The sequence below is a fragment of the Kogia breviceps genome, chromosome 2, assembly GCF_026419965.1.
Source record: "Kogia breviceps isolate mKogBre1 chromosome 2, mKogBre1 haplotype 1, whole genome shotgun sequence".
NCBI lineage: Eukaryota > Metazoa > Chordata > Mammalia > Artiodactyla > Physeteridae > Kogia > Kogia breviceps.
Genome location: NC_081311.1, coordinates 135,442,059 through 135,460,315, shown reverse-complemented (window position 1 = coordinate 135,460,315; position 18,257 = coordinate 135,442,059). Strand labels below are relative to the sequence as shown.

Sequence of the window (18,257 nt, the reverse complement as noted above, 5' to 3'; positions counted from 1 at the left end):
GAAGAAAGATTCTTTTTAATAAAGTGAATGACTTATCCTTTAAACCATTTGCAAAATAGGTAAAGAAGACTCAACAAACCACTATATCTATTTATTTGTACTAAACACTAGTGTTTCTAGCTTTTCCTTCTTTCACATTAAGCAATATCTATACTTTATCTTTTTACTACTCCCCAGTTAAGTGGGAAAAAGTATAGCGCTTTTTTGCACCATTTTTTTCTTATTACCATAGGTGTGAGTGTGTGTGTTTGTGTGAATCTGAAATGCATTTTGAAACATTTTATTGTGTTTATTTATTTTTGTAGCCTTTGATCAATGTCTCCATGTTTCCCCCACCCTCCAGCCTCTGGAAACCATCAGTCTATTCTGTTTCTATGAGTTTGTTTGTTTTTTAATATCACATATAAGTGAGATCATACAGTATTTGTCTTTCTCTGTCTGACTTATTTCACTTAGCATTAATGCCCAAAATTCCATCCATGTTGTCACAAATGGCAGGATTCTCTTCTTTTTATGGCTGAATAATATCCATTGTATACATACACCACAACTTCTATATTCATTCATCCATCAATCGACATAGGTTGGTTATTGTAAATAATGCTGCAATGAACATAAGGGGTGCATATTTCTCTTTGAGATAGTGATTTTATTTCCTCTGGGCATTTGCCCAGATGTGGGAATATGGTTTTAATTCTTTGAGGAACCTCATATTGTTTTCCATAGTGGCTGCACAGGGGTTCCTTATTCTCCACGTTCTTCCCAACATTTGTTATCTCTTGTCTTTTTGATAGTAGCTATTCTAACAAGTGTGAGGTAATTTCTCATTGCTGTTTTGCTCTGCATTTCCCTGATGATTACTGAAGTTGAGCACCTTTTCATGAACTTGTGGTCATTGTATGTCTACTTTGGAAAAATTCTTTTCAGGTCCTTTGCCCATTTTTTTAATGGACAATTTATTTATTATTGAGTTTCAAGAATTCCTTATATATTTTGAATATTAACTCCTTATCAGATATATTATTTGCAAACACTTCCTCTATTCCATAGATTGCTTTTTCATTTTGTTGACTGTTTTATTTGCTGTGCAGAGCTTTTCAGTTTGATGTAGTATTACTTGTTGATTTTTCCTTTTGTTGCTTGTGCTTTTAGTGTCATTTCCAGAAACCCACTGCCAAGACCAAGGTCAAGGAGATTTTCCCATATATTTTCCTTTAGAAGTTTTGCAATTTTCAGCCTTACAATTAAGTCCTTAATCCTTTTCACGTTAATTTTTGTGAATGGTGTATGATAAGGGTCCAGCTTCATTATTTTTAAATGAATGTACAGTTTTTCCAATACTATTTATTGAAGAGACTCTCCTTTCTTCATTGAGTATTTCTGACTCCCTTGTAAAGTATTAGTTGATCAAACATGCCTGAGTTTATTTTAGGAGTATTTAATCTGTTCCAGTGATCTATGGTCTGTTTTTATGCCAGTACCATACTGTTTTAATTACTATAGTTTTGTAACACAGTTTGAAATAAGGAAGAGTGATGCCTTCAACTTTCTCTCTCAATGAAACATATTTTTAGGTGGATTTTAAAATAACCTTGAACATTTTTAAGGACCTCTTAATATACCCACATTTCCAGACTAAATTATATTCTCATGTGAAATTAAAGAATATTTTATGATAAAACAGAGTCAAAAGCAATAATAGTTTTATATTAGAAAAAATAGTTTTCACTTCATCATATTAAAAGTTTGAAGAAAAATAGGATTATCTTGATATATTCCAGTGAAGAACTTGATGTAACTTTACGTTCATTATTAATTAAAAACCTTTAATGGAAGGGTACCTCCTTAATATAGGATAAAGTATATCCTACAGTCAAATTAAAGGTGAAAACCTGGAAACATTTCCATTAAAAGAAAAAAACCCTATGCCTTTCTTAGTACCAAAAAATAATCTGTTAGAACATATATAGAAAAGTCTCATTCATAACAGGTACAAAAATATTTTAGAAACTTAGGGACTCAAGAATAATTCACTGCAAGAAGAAAAGCATAAAACTCTACTGTAAGTAAAATGACAGTTAAATATGGAAAGATTATCTGGCATTCCTGGAATGGAATTATAAGGTGTCAATTTGCCTTATGGCCCAAATTAATCTGTAAGTTTAATGTATATCCAATGGCATAGCAGTGGTTTTTTTGGTAGCTTGACAATATTCTTATAAAATTCAAATAATAATTATGTGAGAATAACTAATAGAGTCTTTAAAGAGTATGGTAGTGTATTGTGTTTCTCTTCATAGCAGTGGGTTAGGGAAAATTGGGAACTCCTATGTGAGATAAAACTTACTACAGAGTCATAATATCACAGTGTTGTTGGTTTAGGTATAACCATCTAGGTGATGAAATAGAAAGAAAACTACAGACACTGATCCTACTACAAATACTGAATAAGAATTTGGTTCAAGATAAGAACAGAACTTCAAATTGATAGAAAATATTATATTATCAGTATATGATTTTAGGAAAACTGGAGATTTATGTCTTTCATACAGTACACCAACAAAATTTTCAATTGGTCTAATGATCTAAATTTTTAATGGAAATTTATGAAAGTACTAGAGGAGGTTATTTGTGTGCAATTAATCTTGGGAGTTGAGGTCTCCCTAAACATCTCCTAAAAGTCAAATCCATGACATATTCGACCACAATGACATATTTCTATGGCAAACATAAACAGAGTTAAAAGACCAATGACAAAATAGGAATGATACTATTGCTTATATGTTAATCAAAAATCCTTAATATAAAACAATGAAAAAGAAAATCATAATAAAAAAAGAACCAAAATAGACAATTTATACACAAAAAAAGGGCAAATAAATAAATATATAAATAATTAGCTTCCTACTAGTCAGAGAAATTCAAATTAAAGCACTAAGAGAACATAAGTTTTGCTCGGTGCTTTGTGACCACCTAGAGGAGTGGGATAGGGAGGATGGGAGGGAGACACAAGAGGGAAGGGATATGGGGATATACGTATATGTATAGCTGATTCACTTTGTTATAAAGCAGAAACTAACACACCACTGTAAAGCAGTTATAATCCAATAAAGATGTTAAAAAAAAAGAGAGAGAATATCAGTTTTTACCTATCAAATTGGCCAGGTATATATGTACGTATGTACATATATAAGTATACACAGAGACAGAGAGAGAGAATGCCTGGTAAAGTTGGAAAGATGTTAGAGGAAAAGGTACTCAGTTACTTCAATTACTAGAAGTGAGCACATAACCTGGTAAAATTTTCTGGAGGGCAATTAAAATGTACCCCTTGAACTATGATTTCCAACTTTAGGGGAAAATTTATAAACATATTATAACAGCAGTAATTATATTAGTGAAAAATTCTAGAAAGCTATTGTAATAAATGGACACAATAAATCCTGTTAAGCTAAAATATATTAATATAAATTGAGAAAATATATAGATTTTGTGAAATATTGAGAAATACATAGATAATTAAAATTACCCATAATGCCACTATTCAGAGAAAACTTAAGGTTTTCTATAGAAAATATGTTTCTCATTTTGTTTCTGGATTTATTACATTCATACCTCATGTGTAAGATTTTACAAACGGAATGAAGCTGCAATATAATTTTGCAATTAATGTGAATTATTTATTAACGTGAATATATTTTTATGTAAATAGATACATTTGTTTAGCTCTTTTTAATGACCACATGGGAATAGATTTCCATAGATTAATTAACCATAGATTATTTAACAAATTGCATAGCATATAGTTTCTTTATAATTTTTCACCATAAGAAAAAAATACTGCAAAAATTAAAGCTAAAATTTTTTAAATATTTAGCTTTTTAAAGTAATAAATAAATGTTAAATATATTGATTCAAAATATTTCAATGTTCTAATCTTAGAATATTGAATTCTGACTTATTAATAAATTTAAAACTATGTAGGAAGTTTGGAGAGTGATTTCATTTATACTGACAATATTATATGCATACACTGGAAACCACAAATATGTGATATAAAAACATTTTGCCTATGGGTCTGTACCTGTTGAAGGAGACCCTAATTGTATCCAGCAATCTTAATTAATTTCTATACCATTAGTTAGCCTATTTCACTTCACTCATGTCATGTTTAAGATGACAGAAATCATTTGATCAATTAAGACATGTACTTTAAAAAAAAAAAAAAGACATGTACTTTTTAGAAAAAAGTCATGAACATACCAATCAAAAATAAATTATTTAGGACCTAGCATTATAAGAATCAAATAAAATAATTCATTTAAAACATCTAGCACAATGCCTGGCAAATGATAAAATGTTTAATAAAGCTTGCTATTATGATTATTAACATTAAGTAATGTGGGGGAAATATAAGACACAGCCCTTGCCATCAAGGAACTTAAAATATTGTAATTATAAATTTCAACCATTTCCATATTCTAGCTGCAAAGCTAGCAAATCCTAAAAATGTAAGAGCTGTTTTATTGAAAATAACAATGCTTATTTAGGTTGTTTATCCTGAATTCCATTCATTCTTTTTTTCATCAAAATATTTATCTCATATTAAGGGGACTTTTAAAATATATACACTTCTTTATTAGTGCCCATAAATTTTATTTAAGTTTACTCCCTCAGTTTTCTTTTGCAGCTCATCTAGCTTTATGCATATTTTTTTAAAAATCTAGGTCAAATATATGATATATATCTTATGGAGCCATGATGTTAGCATAGCATTTAATTTTAGTACTGATTAATGACCACTATAATTGTCAGCCTAGTCAAATTTTTTTGGTAAATAAAAAATTCTAAAAGTGTGCGTGTGTGTGTCTAGAATTGTATATGTATCTGAAATATGTACTACTCTCTTCAAGCCAACATGATGGTTGTCATAGAAACAGCAAACAACAGAAAGTCAAAGCTGACATAGCAAGAAGATAAGGGACAACATCTTTGGAGAAATTATGAAATAGAACAGGCTAAAAAGTTAGAAAAATTAACTATGTTTAAAATTAATAGTCCTTATTTCTTCCAAACAAGTTTCCTCAAAGATGGAATTAAATACCCCAAATGCTAGCATTGTTAAGTTTCAAAATATATACATTTTTTGAAATGTATAAATCGTGGGCATCAGAGCAAATTTTAAAATGAAATATATTAAGTATTCTTAATTGTGAATATTTAAAAGTAATTTTATTAATATGATTTAAAACTAAAATACATACATTTTTATATCGACTAACATTATCATTCAATCATGGCATAAAAATATATAGCACTGAGTGCATTTCAGTCTCCACAATATCACAATTAATGGGACCCACTATTGTATTTCAGCCAGAAATATCTAGTGCTTTTAGCACTTGGTGCAGCAATCTTCACCAGCTTTCACAGTACTTTGGAAATCGTTTTATTAGAATTTGGTTTGAGGGTTTTTTTTTTTTTTTTTTTTTTTTTTTGCCATGCTAAGACCACTGCAGATATCCATTAAGGATCTTAAAGTGATTTAATAGTTCATTATATAAAGCAAGTTTCATAACATTTCATTCAAATTACATAAATCAATCTTCATTACTGCTCCATTGTTATAATATTTGTGAGATGAGATAAAGCCAAATGCAAAATTTGAATGTCCATTTCAATTTTATTTATTTTTTTCTCTTTTTTAAAAAATATCTTTATTGGAGTATAATTGCTTTACAATGGAGTGTTAGTTTCCACTTTATAACAAAGTGAATCAGCTGTACATATACATATATACTTTCCTACCTGAAAATTAAACACCATTCGAAGAAAATGCCTTTCTAGTTTTTATATGCTGATCTTTGGTTGAAAATCAAATATTCATGTTTTGTTATATTTATTATGACTGCTCTTTCTTCATTACATTTAAAAACAGTACTTTTAACCTTAATCTAATTCTCAGTGGAATTCAGTAAATTTCAGACACTTAACTATTCTAGTTCATGCCTGATCACTGTAGCCGAACATATAAAACATATGGTACAATAATTCTATGGCCCTAAAACATTCCCGGTTTATTCCCAAATTCTTCAGACAAAAAAAGAAGTAACATATTCAGAGTACAAACAAGTACTTTCCAGAGTGAAATGGTTAAATATTGCAGCCAATTCAGAAATAGCACCAACTGGCTTTTTTTTTTAGTAGAACCAGGTTTAATTCTCTTTTGCATTCACATGCACACAAGTATACTTCCCTCGAGCTGTCAGAAAGCATCAGATTGCCTGATTTGCATGATGAATTTTAAAATCTTTTGAGAAACACAAGGACAGTTGCTTCAGGCACTATGATTTTATCATCACCATCATAAACAACAAGTATAATGCCAGTCAGCCTCTGGTATTCAAACCAAAGCCAAAAGATTATGGGACTTTGAAAATGCTGAGTAGAATTTTAATCAACTAAATTCATTTGGATCCATTTTTCAAGTCACACTATTTTGCAATTGGGTAATCATCTCCTATTGCCCATGACCACTTCTAGATGACCCCAAAATAAAGATATGATTCTTATCAAGAAGTTTATAAAATGCAAATACTCTAAGAAATATTTGTAAACAAATTACATTGTCAGGTGAACATATTCTGATCACTAATGTAAAGGTGGTGTCTTTAATATTTAATAGCAGCTCTACTTCTTGTACTTTATGAAATTCAGCTACAAGATCAGTTCCATCTATAGACATCCTGAGTAAATGAGAGCTGTGGAAAAATGGAAGATTTTCTATAAAGTATTTTGGATCTCATGCTAATAGGGCCTTATCCCTTGAAAAATGTAAGAAATAGTACCATTAACACCACCAGAACTATCTTTATAATTAGTTTTTTATAGTACCTAACTGAGAGTTAAAACTGCAAGCAATGTGTTGTTTTTCTAGATTCACTATGATATCAATATATAAAATTTTATTTGAAACTCGGTCTAATTGTGCTTTTACATTTAAAGCCAAATTTAAGTTTTTCAGGGTTTAAAACAAACAAGCAAACATAAAAGCCAATTCTTTACCTAGCCAGTAAAATGGAATGTAATTACTGCATTCAGTCAGAAGCTGTGACTGAGTCTCATTGAAATGCAAGTTAAGTGGGTTTCTGAAGTCTTGAATTATTGAACAAGTAAAAGTAATGTAGAGTCCTGGAGTTCAAGGGATGGAAGGGTATCATTACTTTTTTTTTTTTCCAGGGAATTCAGGATGACCATTCACCCTTCTGGCAAAAGTAGAATATACAAAGGTTTTGCTTCTAAAGTAAATGAAATAACCTTCTATTTGTTAGCTGCCAGTGAAGATGCACACCGCAGACTGCATCTCACCTACTTTTCATCGTAACATTTTCACATTATCACAAGTAGCATTATGTCACCAAGACAAACCAATTTCATTCCTGTAAATGTAAAACAACATGTTTGCTGTAAGATATTTTCATCAATGTCAGGGACACACAAGCAAAATCTCAGCAGTCTGCCCTGTCACTTACAGCAGGAGGAAGAGAAATAGTTCATTCACACTCAAATCGAATTCTCTGTCCACTACTTCTTTATGCTCATTGGATTTATTCATAAACTCACCACTGGCATTGTATTACAGCCAGGAGATATGCACACTTTCAATAGAAACCAACTGAAGAGAAAGGCAACAGAGATGAGATGCCGAAAGATGGGCTCATTCTGTTTCTAAGAGGAGCTGGCACAAAAGATACAGCCATGTCTTTCACTTGATGATTTGGGTCTCTCTACTTAGTAGTCAGTGATATAACAGACCCATCAGAGAGCAGCACAGTCTAGTAGAAAGGTCAATCCTCTAGGGATCTACAATAAAGTTCTCTGCCACTAGCTCACATTTGGACTCTTGTCAAGTAACTCTCCTTGGGCTGTGGTCTCCACATCTGTAAAATAAGGGTCAATCTAGATGTTCTCAAAGGCTCTACTAGTTCTAACATTCTTTGAATTCAAAATGAGGGTTGACTCTACTATTTTTTTTCTTACTCATATATAAGATCATTGGATCCTCTAAAAAAAAAATTCAAATGCATTTTCTTCCTCAATTTGCCCAATTTTATAAAATAATAAGCTTTTGTACTGGAGAACAGGCTGAGAATAACCCACAATAACAGGAAATCCCCCTGTTACTGTCACATTTCCATCTTTTTTTTTTTTTTTACCCCTCCTCCCCACCATTTATGCCAAATCGTTGTTAACCTCACACATTCAGTTTCAAGGTGCTCAATGACGCATACCACTGTTTCCTTACAGAGGAGTATCGGTAAATATTTCCCTCAAAACCCTTGAATACTTGCAACGAAAAGTAGCTGAAAGAGCTAATCAAACTTCAGGCTTTTTTCACTAGCCTGCTGTCCCCTCTGTACATAACATCTCCTCCATAGACTCGTGCCACGGTGATGAAGCAGGGAAGTTATGACCAGATAGCAAAACAGTTATCAAACAGTTTATTTTATCAAAATAAAACCACTCTCCACTGAAACTTTTACCCTCCAGGGAACTGTTAGTTGCTCATAACAAGTGCCTGACCTATCATTTTTCAAACCCCTGTACACTACTAGAACAGTACTTTCATCTGGAAAGTATTTTGATCTGCAATTGTAAGACCTGATGGTGTTTAAATGAACATTATAGGTACTTTGTGAGCTCACAAGCTATAGAAATCAATAGGCACCTTGCATAGAGAAGGCCTGCAATTGATTTTTCCAGGAGAGAGTCAATTTGTAACTTTAGGAGAAGCATAGACAGGAGGGAGGAGGTTTACGCATGCTGAAGGTTTAAAAACAAATCACAGGTGTGTGGAAAATGCTGCACTGCACTAGAGTAAGAAGATCTCAAAGAAACGGTCTAGATTGATGGTGTTGTTCGGGAGTGGCTAAAGGGGTAACAGTTGAGAAATACCAGGAGCTCCTGCCATGCTCTAGGGCTTGGAGAAGGAGCACTCTCAAGGTACACAGAAAAGGAATTTAATAGTGTTCCTGAGGCTCTTGAATGTAAACGTGTACTGTTGCTTTTCTAAGGATAAGGGCATCCAGTAGACTCATTCTCTCCAGTTTAAGAAAAAAATCATCTGTAATTATAAAAATAATGTATTTCATTCTTGAAATTTGCCAGAAGAGTAGATCTTACGTTCTCACCACCGCCACCGCCAAAAAAGAAAAAAAGGTAACCGTGAGGTGATGGAAATGTTAATTAACTTGAATGTGATAATAATTTCACAATGCATCCATAAGTCAAAACATCATGTTGTGCACATTAAATACATACAATTTTTATTTATCAAAAACAGTGTAAGGGCTTCCCTGGTGGCGCAGTGGTTGAGAATCCGCCTGCCGATGCAGGGGACACGGGTTCGTGCCCCGGCCCGGGAAGATCCCGCATGCCGGGGAACAGCTGGGCCCATGAGCCATGGCCGCTGAGCCTGCGCGTCTGGAGCCTGTGCTCCGCAACGGGAGAGGCCACAGCAGTGAGAGGCCGGCATACCACACACACACAAAAAAAAAAGTGTAAAAATTGTCTGAAAATTAATCTGTTCACTCAATAAAGAAGTCTAAGCATCATTCAATGTTCAGTGCTCTTCTAGGCACCGTGGGTGACAGCAAGGTGTGTGCCTACCACAAGGCTACAGTCACTTAGAGGAAGAGGCAAAAGGCTATACATAAATTTCAAACAAAACTTATCCCCCAAATCCATTGATTGACAGTAACTTTCCCATGTAACTAGAGAATCTTGTTTTCAAAACAGCTATTGTTTTCTCCCTTCTCCCAAGTGTTCCTTTATCTTCTCCTTACTTTTTTTTATTTTCTACAAGCTCATTAAAAATAAGTTCTACTTTAGTCAAGAGATAAATAATACAGAGGCTAAAGATTCCTATAAAGTTACACCTATTTTTATTCTAAATTCTTCTAACAGTGATGAGGGAGAATTCATGAATACCAAACAAACTTTTGAATTCTTGGTGGTTGGGGAGACAAAGGTTAAAAATGGAATTAGAGGGATCACAGAGCCACATTGTATAAACTTCAGTGTGAATTTTAAAAGGCTGTTTTGGTGAGCTAAAAAATCCCCAAACACAAATGCCCTAGGGGTTTTTATTGACCTTGTTTAGTTTTGCTTTGAATGATGTTAACTCTTCTAAAACATAATTTGAAAATCACCAGTCTCCTAATGACTGGTGTTGAGTGGACATGGAAATGTTGGAAAGGATTTGCCTATTTCAAAATCTTCATATGAGCACCTGTTACAAGGAATGCAACTTTAAATGGCTACAATTTTAAGTTTGAACATATCACCTTAAGTTAAATGATGTTCACATGAACTGCTTAGGAGAAGTATATATGTGTAGAAAACTGCATTTACTGTAGTGCATGAACCTGGCCTTGGGTCTAAGGTTTACCAGTATCCAAACAACTACAGAATTTTAGGGTTTTCAAGGCTTTTATTTCAGAGCAGCATTCTTTTAAAAACAAACACCGTTTTCTCACCTGGGAAGTGAATGTTTTGTACCCAGCACTGCAAGTATTCCACAACTCACTAGCTAGTATTAGATGTTCAAAAGAGCTCAGATGATTTAATTTCGAAAAGATGAATCTATTTCAGAAAACTGAAGACACATAGGAAATTATTTTCTTTTTTTTTTTTTTTTTTTTTTTTTTTTGCGGTACGCGGGCCTCTCACTGCTGTGGCCTCTCCCGTTGCGGAGCACAGGATCCGGATGCGCAGGCTCAGCGGCCATGGCTCACGGGCCCAGCCGCTCCACGGCATGCGGGATCCTCCCGGACCCGGACACGAACTCACGTCCCCTGCATTGGCAGGCAGACTCTCAACCACTGCGCCACCAGGGAAGCCCGGAAATTATTTTCAATTGCTATTTGCTTAACTTTGTTTGGACTCATTTCTGTCTCTCATACTCACTCTGTAGAAAGAAACAGGAGTAAACTACTGAGACTTAATTAACCAAAATGGTATCATGTTTTGCAAATTAAGTCTGTTATGATAAACAGCTTAGGGGCTCATATAAGTCAGCAGATAAAGATAAAAACTCCAAGAATCGACAACACAACACAATTTAGAGTACAACCTGAAATACAGCCTCAGATACTCACCAGTGAAATGATTAGAAGTGGACAGATAGACACTATCAACACTGGCAGCACTCTCACAGCTAAAAACTTCATCATCAGATTCCTGCACAGAGGAGCAGGGGGAGGAGCCCTCAATATCTTCCAACTTCCCCTTTAAAATTCCACTCATCGCTGCAGCGCTGTCACATGTACCTGTAACAGGAACGGGAGCAACGAAGCATTGAAACATCTGACCACTGACTGCATAGACAAGGTCTCCAAATTGTTTTGGGGGGTTGTAATTTTTTGAACCACGTACACCAGAGTATCAATATCCATGCAGAAATCATTCTTTACACAATGTTTGAAAGCACTGAAAACAGTTCTACCCTGATTCATTGCTATTTGCATTCTTATTCTGACAACAGTATTTTATGAGAAAAAGTCAAAATTAAGAATGTGAATTCAGAGGGCTGCATAAGGAAATATGGCTCAGTGTTTTGAGTCAAATACAGGAGTCAAATACATTTATTTGATTTGTTCTGGTAAATCATGTAATGTCACTGACAGAGCCGGGGTTCAGAACGAAATAGATCACTCACTTGCATGCTGTCATACCCGGAGCATACTGATTAGGGCATGTCTATGTTGCTTGGGATTTCTTTTTTCTCAGGTACAAAGGCATCTACTTTCCTGGGGCTCTTTGTCCATCAAAAATCAAATCGGTTGCTAGGAATAGCTATACCTACAGAATTTAGATGCCTTATAATGTTTCCAGTCAGTTCAGCAGAGCTACAGGGAATTCTTGAGTCCTATACCACAGAGGTTGGCAGACTAGATTTAATACAGGGTAAATCACATTCCTAAATCTTTTGCTGGATTAAATATTAATTTAAGTCTCTTCACGCTTGTATCAACATGGTCAGTGAAAGCCAGTCAGAGGTAGCCTGATGCATTTTTAAAAATTTGTTAATGTCAATTTAGATGAGTCATTAGACCTCTGAGAGTAATAATTTCTTCGTAGCCATAAAGTAACTCTTAAGGTAATCAGCGGTTGCAAACACAAATTCTTATAATGGCAGTTAACCTCAATGAATAAAGAGGGTCAGATATGATAAAATCATGAGGTTATCTCAGTCTTCTCATTTGTCTACTGTTATTTGTAACAAAGGTATCAAGAAATACTTTTCTACCCGAAGGAAATCGATAGCATAGGAACAATAATAAATGGTCTCACAACCAAAGAGACAGTGGGTGGTAAGCAGTGTAAACTATGGCAAACTGGAGATGTACACCCAGGCCAAAGTGGGAAGCTACTACTCAGTCCAGGTCATTTCGGCTCAATGCTTTCCCAATTTAACACACTCTAAAATCTGGCCAATGCCGCATTCACATTCAGAAGCAATCCTTTACATTGTTAGCTTTCACATGCCCCATCCTCCTTTCCCTTATTAATTTTGCTTATAAAGGAGTGGTTTTTAGATTATATTGTAATTTAAAACCCCTCTTGGATTGGCTCTATAAAATAAACAAAGAATGGTTCAGATCTGTGACTTGGAAGGGTCAACAGACAAAGGAATCAAAACATTCTCTTCCCCACTAGCCCAACACAATACCTGAAATGCCTTTACTAGAGATACATAAGTTGGGGGAACAAACTTATTTTACCAAAGACGCTTACACAATACATGTGCAAAGAGAGGTAGTATACTACCAGAGAGAGGTAGGATCTTAAGCCATCAAAACTTAGCATGGCAGTCCTATCTGTAATAAGGAACCAATTTGATTAGCGTGACTTTCTGAAGAAGTCTGGCCACTTTCATTGTGCCTCTCAGTGACCTCATGGAGTCTCTCAGTTTTGGTAGCTATGCCTCCGTGGGGCATATGTGCTCCAGGTCCTTCTGCTGACTGGCTTCCTCTGTTCTGTACTTTCTGCTTCCTAGTATCCTTAACTGGCATATCGTTTTACTTCTGAAAGAACATCTTCTACCGTATTGTATCCTGAAAGCCTCAACACTAAACAACAATCGTCTTGTTCTTTTAATATATCTTAGTTCAGATTGTTGAGTAAGGGAATCTGTGTCTTCGTTCAGATATTTGTGCCATTCTATAGAAAAGAGGGCTTCCCTGGTGGCGCAGTGGTTGGGAGTCCACCTGCCGATGCAGGGGACGCGGGTTGGTGCCCCGGGTTGGTGCCCCGGTCCGGGAGGATCCCACACACCGTGGAGCGGCTGGGCCCGTGAGCCATGGCCATTGGGTTTGCGTGTCCAGAGCCTGGGCTCCGTAACGGGAGAGGCCACAACAGTGAGAGGCCCGTGTACCACAAAAAAAGAAAAAAAAAGAAAAGTGATTTGTTTTCTGTACTTTGTTAAGGGGCCACTTATTATTTATTCAATAAACATCTCTTGAGCTTCTAGCATGAACCAGTGACTATCGCTAGAGAGCAATAAAGTAACAACACAGAAAAAAATTCCTTCCTCTAACGATGCTCACTTTCTGGGTGTTGATGGGGGAAGGAGTAAACAAATAATAAACAGATAAGTAAATTAAATATATAATATGTCCTGTAGAGTTAAATATTATGAAGAAAGATAAGTAGTCAAGTGGCATAGTGACTAAGAGATTGGCTGATAGAGAACATTGCATTTTTAATTACTTGGTGAGCTAATGTTACAGTGAGGAAGGGAGCCAGCGATTTTGACATCTGGGGGAAAGAGCAGGCCAGGCCAAGGCAGTGGTGAGTGCCGAGGTCCTGGGTTGGGCATAGTAGGCAATGAGGTTAGACAGGTATATTGGGAGCTACATTGTGTAGAGCCTGTAAGGACTTTGGATATTACTCTACATGAGATGAAGGGCTTAAGTAGTGTAATGATAAGATCTCACTTGTACTTTAAAAGGACCACTCATTCTGGACTTCCCTGGTGGTCCAGTGGTTAAGACTCTGTGCTTCCACTGCAGGGGGCATGCGTTCAATCCCTGGTGAGGAACTAAGATACCACATGCCATGCCACACGGCCAAAAGAAAAAAAAGACCACGAATTTGCCTATTATTTCATTTAAACAAAAAAAAAGAGGGCCTACAGTAAAGGAAAGGTAGATTTGATGGGGAATGGAAAAGTCCTAGAATTAAGGAGGACTTAGCAGCTCAGATGAACAGTTAAAATCAGAACCTGACCAGTCAGAGGGTTGAAGAGGTGTCTTTGGCGGGGAAAGAATTTAGAATGAAGTTAGAAGGTCAAAGTGCTCCCCAAAGTAATGTGGTTACTAATTTTACCTACAACCATCTCTGGTCTCTAAATTTACCAAATATTTGATGATGATGGGGGCCACCTTTCCTGTTAGGTTTTAAATAGGACCAATTCTGATATATCCTACCACTTTGTGGTACTTCTTTGGCAAATAAAATTAACAATGAAAAAGAAGGCTTTCCTTTATTACTCTAAAGGAATACTTCTTTTAGTTTGTTAGAGAAGAGGCATTATATGGATGGTGACCATTATCAAAGATTTACTTATTGATGGGAAAATGGAGGCAGAGTTAATAACTATTTTATCCACCACCCTCCCTAAAGTTACTCATTCAAGATTTTTTTTAAAGTAAAATCCGTAACTACTACTTGCTACTACAAGGGTTATAGGATTCTGGCTTGGAGTTGACCTTGTTTGAAAGCAATCGGTTGAAGAGTCTCTCTTATCTTCAAGTGACTTACGGAGATTTTAAAAGAATTGCAGAAAACCTCCTAAAAACTGAGAGCTGTTGATGGATTTTTTAAAATGTTGATGTACCCTGTTTAATTGTTATAGGAAGCTATTTGGACGTTTTTCCTTAACTGGTATGAAATTGATGTAAATAATTTGTGTGGATTTGCTCACACTTATACTTTTAGTTCCGGTGACCTTGAAGAAACTTGCACAGTCACTAAAGAGAGAATGAACTGTGTAATTAGCTGACTAAACACAAAGAAAGGGTGGGAAAAAATGTCCAAAACTATAAGAAATATTTGGAGAGAGAGAGAGGAAAAATAGATTCATCCTACTTTGTGTCTGCCAGTTTGATTCTACTGTAGTGTGCTCTGGCTGTAGTACTAAAATTGCAATGTTACAATTATTTCCATGGCAACAGACAGTGAGATCATGCAGAAGTTAAATTGTGAGAGAGATTAAGATGCTACCCCCATTCAGATGTCTGCAGTAATAGGTGGGAAGGGAGAACAGAGTTATTATGAATGTCCTTGATTGAGTTTGTCCCAGCCACATAGTCCAGGGAGAGCAATCCTAAACAATACTGTCACCCGATAACACAGAATGCTCTTTTGAGAGTACATGGCTGGATGAAACTGTTAGCAAGCAGACAGAAGTATGGATGACTTGATTCATGTTTTCTAGTGCCTAAAAGATTATGATATTTGTTACAAGTCAAAAGTTTTAGAATTCTAATTCAGGGTCCCTTAACAAGGTCCTATGTGTCCTAGTCCAAAAAATAATGGAGTCGACTTAGGTTCTCTTTATCTATCTAATAGTATTCTTACTAATCCTATATCCAATAATTCCTTTTGAAAAGTATATAAAATAATACAATTTTCTTAATACTGCTCCTAATATGAACATAGTCATAATTTTGTTTATCAAATAGCAGAGTTATATTTTGAATTAAAATATTCAAAATGACAGGTATTTCTATGTCCTCCATTGGTATGTATTATAAATTCCAGATGCTTGGCATTATAGCTAAAACAAAACAAAAACAATACACTGAAGTCTTGACTAAGAGTGTAATTTAGTCAGTTCAGTATAGAGGGGGGCTATAAATTAGAAGTAAGCGACCAGAGCATGCCATTTCTCTTTAAGGCATGGAATAAATGGCAACAGGACAGAAAACTAGGGGAGATGCTACAAAGTCTTCTTTTGAGGATGCCCTTGTTCTTTGGATGAATGGGCATGACCAGACAGACAGCATCAGGGTATGTTCCCTCCCTTGTCTAGTGAACCTGTCTTGCCAAAAGGCCACTTCACACTCCAGAAAGGAGTACTAATTGATTAACACTATATATGCAATTTTGTAACCTATAATTTCTCCACTTATAACATGAGCATGTTCCCTTCTCATTAAATAATTTTCTAAACCACTTGTTTTTATTTGATTTTCACTTTTGTGTTTTAGGCTACACAGCATTACATTGAATAGCTATGCAATAATATTTAACTACAGTTCTAAGGGAGATATTTGGTTTCTTTTAAAATATTTATTATAAATCTCCATATAATTAACATTTTCTTTCATATATCTTTGTATACATCTCTGATTATATCTCTAGGATGAATTCCTAGACATGGAATTACCAGGCTTTCAGTACACATTGCCAAATTACCTGGCAGAAAAGTTCTACCAATTTATGTCTTTAATGGTGCAGTAGGATGTCATTTCACTATACCCTTGTCGTTACTGCAACATTGCTGTTTTTTTAAAATTTTGTAAATTTTTTCATATATTCAGTAAGAATAAGAGCTAACACACATCATGCTTACTATATGCCAGGCACTGTTCTGGCATTTTACATATGTATTATGTTGGATTCTAAGGTGGTATACAAGATTGCCCACCTTCTGGTGTGCACTCTTTGTATAACCCCAGGATTGTGAATATGGTGAAATATCACTCCGTTATGTTCACATTATATGGCAAAGGGAATTTGCATATATAATGGAGGTCCCAAATCAGTGACCTGGTAGATTATCCAGGTGGGCCTGAATTAATCACATAGAACTTTAAATCTAGAGGACAGAAATTAAGGGTGAGAAGGATTCCACACAAGAGAGATTCTCTGTGGTTGACTTTGAAGATGGAAGGGGTCACATGACAAGGAATGTGTGCAGCCTCTAGGAGCTGAGAGTGGCTCCAGCTGCAGCAAGGAGGAAACAGGGACCCTAGTCCTAGAAGCACAAGGAACTGAATTCTGCCAAGTATGAGCTTTGAGATAGATTTTCCCCCAGAGTGACCAGACAAGAATTCAGCTGTGCTGACCCTGATTTCAGCCTTGTGGCTAAGAATTTAGCCACACTCTGCAGGACTTCTGACCTCCAGTACTATATGATAATAAGTGGGCATTGTTTAAATTGCTAAATTTGTGGTAATTTGTTGCAAGGCAACAGAAAAGCAATCCAACATATATCAACTTATTTAATCTTTGTTGTATGCATAGAAGGTAGGCATTATTATTGTCATTTTCAGATTAAAAACTGAAGCACAGAGAGGTTAGATGATGAGCCAAGGTCATAAAGCTAATTAGTCTTACAGGCAGCACCTGAACCTGGGCATTTTGGCACTTGAAATCATATTTTAATCATCACACTCTTCCTTGACTCCTGATGGTAGCTTACTGCTTAAATTGTTTTTGCAATTTTACTATCTCATACAGTACTAATTTAGCCACCTGATATCCAATGAGTTAACTGCAGTTAATACGGAAAAAAAAAGGAATTTTTAAATCCCCTAATGAGGAATAGTGTTTAGGAAGCCACTAAAATCCCTGGGGATTATTTTGCTCCTTCCATTCTTGGTTTATTAACAGAAAAGGATGACTAACAATAACAACTGAAATTGCACACAATTCCTGACTATGTCTTAAATTCTGCAGTGAAAAATGTTCTACATAGATCTATCAGTCTTTACAACATCACCCAGGTAGATAATAACTGAATTTCACAGAAAGGGAAACTGAGGCTCAGATAGCTTAAGTAACTTGCCTACATTTACACAGGCAGTAAGATAGCATGTCTGGAAGTTGAACTATAGACTGTATAGCTGCAAAGTTTATTATGCATTCCATCAATCATTATGCATTTCATCAATCACTATGCTGTACTATCTGAAGAACTAATAGGTTAGCCAAAGTTACAATACCCAATTTGTACTAGAGTATGCATTTCTAGAAGCAGATGTGCTGACTGGCTGACGGAATCCTTCATTTAAGGGGTATATATGTACACCCACAGTACAGTCCCCATACACATAAGCATATTTAAAGATATATTAGCTATTAGCAGTTGTTCTTTCTCTATAGACTCCCCAGACATTACATCATGGCATGACATTCCTTTTTCTTTTTTCAGTAAGTTCTACCTTGCTGTGGCAGACTGGGAC

The 18,257-nt window shown here is 35.3% G+C and overlaps 1 protein-coding gene across 2 annotated transcripts in view; it reads right to left on the bottom strand.

Annotated features, from left to right (window-relative positions):
- CSRNP3 (cysteine and serine rich nuclear protein 3) overlaps nucleotides 1-18,257 on the bottom strand; it is a 188,825-nt gene that overhangs the window by 163,887 nt on the left and 6,681 nt on the right. The window contains exon 2 of one of the 2 annotated variants that reach the window (XM_067026223.1): nucleotides 11,160-11,330. The exons of the other annotated variant lie outside the window; for it this stretch is intronic. The gene's annotated coding sequence lies outside the window, so the exon portion shown is untranslated. The remainder of the gene's footprint in view (nucleotides 1-11,159; nucleotides 11,331-18,257) is intronic. 2 annotated transcript variants of the gene reach the window in all.